Source organism: Python bivittatus, unplaced genomic scaffold (genome assembly GCF_059951505.1).
Source record: "Python bivittatus isolate LINGU-HERP-01145 unplaced genomic scaffold, Pbiv_v1 ctg000080_np1212, whole genome shotgun sequence".
Classification (NCBI taxonomy): domain Eukaryota; kingdom Metazoa; phylum Chordata; class Lepidosauria; order Squamata; family Pythonidae; genus Python; species Python bivittatus.
Genome location: NW_028277035.1, coordinates 3,870,234 through 3,876,233, shown reverse-complemented (window position 1 = coordinate 3,876,233; position 6,000 = coordinate 3,870,234). Strand labels below are relative to the sequence as shown.

Here is a 6,000-nt window from a genome sequence, read left to right as displayed (position 1 = left end):
TGTCTTTCCTTATCTACCTTTGTTCTAAGCAAAGCAGCTGCAAATAATATTGTCTTTCCTCATGTGGGTTGCATTACCCCCTTAATAATGTGGTGCACCTGACTTCCAGGAAAGAAATGGTGAACTGAAGATAGCTCTGCTAAAAGCAGAGCTGAAGATCATGGTGGAATGAAGAACCAGCAAGTAGACCAGCTGTTTGTAATTCCTCTCCGGACAAGGAGAGGACTTGAGATAACCCACAAGTGCTCTAGACAGTTGCTCCTCATGAGGAGACCACAAGACAGTGGTCTCTGGCAGGTTTAGAGCTCTGGGAGATGAGGGAATTAACCATCTTGCTGAAACTGCAGTTGTCACCTTCAAAAGGATACCAGGTTCTCATACTTCCTTTTCTAATCACTTCTGGATATTGCTTGTTAACTCCTTTTCAGCTGTTAGGAAGCTTTGGATTGACAAGTTTTACAGCACTGGGTGAGTTCCCTTCAATCCTTAGCAAAAGAAGTTTTAAATACAAGTTTAAGGACTTGAAATTTTTGTTTTAAAATTCTCTTTTTAAAAAATCATGATAGAATGAGACTTTGAAGATTGGACACTAGAGGGAACCAGAAGGAACTAAAGATTACAATTAAAGGAGAAGAACACTTAAATTTGACTTACTAATACAGAATGAAGCAAAATATTTTAACATTGGACATTTTGAAGGATATTTTTGAACAATGGACCCAGAAATTAATTTTAAGAGTGTCTGCTTCTATAGATAGACTATGTTTAAAAGATGTTATGAAAGAGGAACAAGTTTTAATTACAAGATTGAGACTGATCTGAAAGTGGATTTAAAAATGACAGACTACAAGAATGATATGGAAAAAGATGCTACACTGGACATACAAAAGAAACCAGCTGATGTCTTAATAATTAAAAGGGATATACAACTAACAAACCAAGAGTGTGACCTGGATAATTTTCCTGTATTGGATTTACAAAAGAAGCAAAGCTTTGAAGTATTTTGTGAGAAGGGAGAAAGAAAAAACAAAAAGAAATCAAATTCTAGGACATTATTTGAAGGGACTAAAGATTAAGATTGTTAGAAGTAAAAGGAAGGAATATAAAATTGGTTTATTAGATCAAGGATAAAATAGATATGTTGTTATCTCTGGTAACCCTTAATAGACTTTTGCTGATCAGGACTGAAACAACAAGACTTTAAGGATGTGTTTATAGATAAGAGATGGGATATGGAAAGAAGAGAACATTTGTTGTATTTTAAGTTACTAAAATTGCTTACTGTATACTTGTGATGAAAGGGAAAGTCATTTTATACATTTCTTTTTCTTTACTATATTCTTATTTTTTCTTTCTTTTCTATTTTTCTTTCTATTTTTTTCTTTTCTGTCTGTTTTTTCTTTTACTTTTAGTTTGCATTAGCTTTTTATCTTTGTAACTAATTTTTAATAAAATTACTATTTAAAAAATGTGGCGTGCCCCTTTCTGTACTGTTTCCAGCTGTGCAGTATCCTCTTTCATATGTGATAACCAGAATTGTTCCTACTATTCCAGTTGTAATCTAAACATATATAAGAGCAGTATTATATTAATAGTTTCATTTTCAGTGCCCTCCTCAACCATTTCAAGCATGAAATTTGACTTCTTTCATCAGCCACACACTTAATAGCTCCATGAAATTATTATTTTTTTTTTTAACAATCACTCCAAAATCCTTTTGCATTACCTTGTCCTGTTTACACTGAACTGCATTTGCCATTTAAATCCCTTTCAGAAAAACTGGAAATATCTTTTTGGATTTCTTGGCAATCCCTATTTTATTTTCCTATCTTTAACCTTGGCCAACTCATGGTCCACACCTAACACCAGGCCATGTATACATGAGTTAAGAAAGCAGTGATCCCAGCACTGATCCCTGAGGGACCTTCACTCTGAGTAACTCTTTATAATTGTCCACATATTCCTATTCTTTGTCTCATGTTGTTTAAACAGGTACTACTCTGTTGAAGCACCCATCCTTTTATCTTATAATTGCACCATTTGTCCAGGAGCCTTTCATAGGGAATTTTGGCAAAAGCTCTTTGAAAATTCAAACATTCAATATCTATTGGACACCTGACACCCTAAAAAAAACAAACACTTATTTGTATCTATGGGTTCTATCTATGGGTATGTGTGTATGTGTGTGTGTGTGTACATATGTGTGTGTGTGTACATATGTGTGTGTGTGTATATAAACTAGTTGGCCTATCATTTTCTGTTTCTCTCTTCAATTTCTTTTCAAAATTTACAGTTACATTGATTTTCCAGTCTTTGGAACAGATGCGGATCTAAACAAGAAGTTCCATAGTTTTGTTTTTAAAATCAGCATTTTTACAGTTAAGTACTTGGAAATCCTTTGGGGATTTATTTAGGTTTAATTCCTCTGTTTGGTCTATCAGTTCAACTCTTGTTACCTCTGCTTGTTCCTTTTGCTTAATTTGTGTCCCATACATGCTGTTTGATGGTAATGGTTGTTCCTGGTTTGAGGCAAGGTTGCTTACTTAGGGCTACCACATCTGGGCTGCAAAATCTGGACATTCATGAGCTGGCAGAAAGTGTTGTAGAAGGTGCTACATCTTTGTGGCTATCTACTGGTTATCTGAATTTCTGCAGCCCAGATAGGCATGTCAAGAATGGCACCCAGAACTTTCTGTATTTCCTTTTTCTGCTGTTCTAGGTTGCTGCAGTGCATTTGTGCTTGTCTTGTAGGAGGTTGGGTTGTTACTTTAGTAATGGAGCACTTGGTTAGTGTGGGTTGCATTTCTAATTTGCCATCACTTCCTCTGCTGATGTGCATATCGAGGAAGGGTAGTGTGTTGTTTTCTTCTTCCCTTGTGAATTTTATTCCTTTGAAGACGTTGTTGTTTCATGTGTCTTTTGTTCCTTTTTTATTATGATGAAGGTATTATCTACATATTGGATCCATACTTTTGGTTGTATGCATGGAAGTGCTATATTTTCTAGATGTTGCATTACAATCTCTGCTATGAGTCCTGGAGTGGTGATCCCATGGGTGTTCCTTTGATTTGTTGGTATATTTGTCCATCAAACTGAATATAGGTAGTGAGGCAGAGGTTGATGAGGTCCATGATTCTGGGTATTTTGATGTTAGTGTATTTGATAGGTCAGGTGTGTTGTGTAGTACTGTTGCCATGGATTCTTTCACTAGTTCTGGGTCTATGGATGTAAAGAGTGCTATGACATTGAATAAATCCATGCCACATCTGGATAAGAATATGTTGATGAAGATTCTCAGTCATCCAGGTGGAATTATCTAGAGGTTGAGTCATGGCAACTGGACTTCTTTTCTTTTGGCTTGATACATTTTGCTGCTTGTCCAAGCAGTTTCTTCAGTCTAAAAAGTTGATTAGGGGGGACCCCATAAGAGGATGGCCCAGCACAGGAGGAGCAACAACACAGGACCAGAATCAACAGTTTACCTTCATCTAAAGGAAAAAGGATGCTCATCTGAGGACAATAACATACCAATAGAGATGAATAATGTTCACATTTTGGACAGAGAAGATAGGTGGTTTGAGAGAGGAGTGAAGGAATCCATTTATGCCAAAGTGGAAAATCCTTCCCTCAATAGAGGTGGAGGCCTCAGACACAGCTTGTCTCCCATTTTTCATGCTGCTCTTTCATCAGTCCCTAGGAAGGTTAAGACCATTTCACAAGGTCACCAGGGAGGCAGCACTTAATGACCCACTTGGAGATGAGTGAGGGATTAGGAGTAAGACATTCACATCACAAAGGCTCTACTAATCACTCTCCTATTGTCCCTTCAATGAGCTCATCATGTCAGTGAGGAAGGCAGCCACCCTGGAAGACATTTATGGGGTCCCCCCAACCGACTGAAGAAGCTGCTTAGACAAGCAGTGGAACATATCAAGCCAAAAGAAAAGAAGTCCAGTTGCCATGACTCAACCTCCAGATCTGGATAAGAAGGAAGAATTAATTTTTTTCTGTATCTCTGCTGCCATTTAATGGCCATGCAAATTTTGCAGTCCAGGTATGATATGCCTACTTATGATAGGTCACTCTTAGTCAAGTTGCATCTTTAGTCTGTGTAGCTGAAAAATTCTTGGTTCTTCTAGCCATCTCCCTTCAGCTCAGCCCTAGGAAAAGTAAAAAGAAAATGCTTAAGCATTTACTTCCTTCTCAAAGCTCAGAAATACAGAACTTAACAAAGCTCGCCCAGGTCTTGAAATACAAGAAGGAGCTGTGCAAACTTGCACTCTTGGGAAACTCCCTTATTGAAGCCAAATCTTTGGGGTAAAAATTATTTGGAAAACGGAAATAGAGGAGAACAGGGAAGTCAACAATAGCACAGATGTCCAAATAAAGTCAGTACATAGCTAAAGTAGATATTTACTATCTGCTTTCAGGACATGTTCAAAGTATGTTGCATCTTTCTTTTTCTTGTGCACTAACCTCAATTTTATATAAAGTGGAGGATAACTGGAAAGCAGCCTCTTTGGGGAGACCAGCTGTTGCTTTCACTTGCCAAGCAAAGTACTCCATTTCTGATTCCTGAATCTAGCCAGCAAATCAGGAATTATCTAGTGGCTAAGCCCTCCTAAGTTTTTTACCAGAGGCTTTTTTGAGAAATAAAAGCTAAATTGTATATTCAGGCCTTCCAGAACGGGGTCATGCTGGATAGAGAATACTAGAAATTGAAGTCCCAACATTGGGATTTGCAGAAGATAGTGTTCATTCTGATTGATGGACAGCCCTTTTCTAGACAGACTCTGCTAGGGCCTCCTATATACTGTGTATATGTTTCATCTGGGAAAGCCTGTTTCAGAGGATCTGTTTTTCCCTGAAAGGTCATTATGCGGAAGTTTAAAGAGATCAGGAATGTGCAAATTCACCTCTACCCTGTTTCTCCCCCACACAAAGAATGGCAACATAGCCACCAGCAATATTGATTATAACATTCCCCCTCCCCCCTGGGAATTCAGAAGGAGATTTGTGCTCAAAGGCACATGCCTTCTGAAAAGATAAGCACATATCCTCTGCAACCTAGCAACACCCAAAAGGTTACCTAGGTAGAGTGATGACTATAAATCATCTTCGGAGATAGGGGTGGGGGTGGTAGGAAGGGAGGGAGGACAATTTCCATTCAAATTGTAGGAGCCAGTGATCCTTTGGGTAATCACCTGGTCTTGTTTATCGAATGGTTACCCGCCAAGCACTTTCTGCTATTTACAAAGGTTAATCTAATCAAGTACTGTCACAGACCTTCACCCCCCTGTTCTCCTTTGCCCAGAAGGCTGTAACTACCCTTCAGCCTACAGGATCATTGTCCATTTCTTGGCCTGGCATGCTGTTTCTCAAGAACTGCAAAGCTGACTTGGAATTCATTCTGAACCTTGAAATTCATACCTAGCACTCTCTCTACTTTTTTTCTGGAGCCTCTCTAACATTTTAAGGGCCAGTTCTTGTTGTTTCTTTGGCACTCTTTGTTGCTTTGCTACCCCAAGATATCTTTTCCATCACTTTTCCCCAAAGAAGCACCATCTAGCCTCAGAGCCAGATTTAATGGTCTAGTAAAGATCCTAAGAGGAAGGAAATACTACTTTCTGAGAGTTAAGAGTGAATCTCAAGTTAAGTGTAACTACTGGATAATTGCAGCTCTATTTTTAACAAACTGTTTGGCCTTCCATAAGATTTGATTCCAAATTCAAGTTTCTACTTGCACGCAATAATCTTGCCCAACAGCTACTGGGAAACTTAAGTCCTTTTGCAATCCATCTTCTCTAGGACAGGTAAGTATATTTTATTCTTGCTCCCTTTCTTTGAAAACATTTGGTTTCATCCACTTGTACTCTCTCCTTTTGCACTTGCAGTGGGCTTTCCTTGGTATTGAACAAAGCATCCGACTCTGTTTTCCTAGGGCCACCTTCCCAGACAAATTTGGCAGCTGCCATTCTCTCCAAATTTTCTTTCTTAGGT

At 38.4% G+C, this 6,000-nt stretch overlaps 1 protein-coding gene across 3 annotated transcripts in view; it reads left to right on the top strand.

Moving 5' to 3' along the window:
* Positions 1-5,299: 5,299 nt before the first annotated feature.
* The window catches only part of CYGB (cytoglobin), a 72,867-nt gene continuing 72,166 nt past the window's right edge, over positions 5,300-6,000 (top strand). For all 3 annotated transcript variants that reach the window (XM_088133397.1, XM_025168002.2, XM_007430336.4), the window contains exon 1: positions 5,300-5,813. The gene's annotated coding sequence lies outside the window, so the exon portion shown is untranslated. The remainder of the gene's footprint in view (positions 5,814-6,000) is intronic.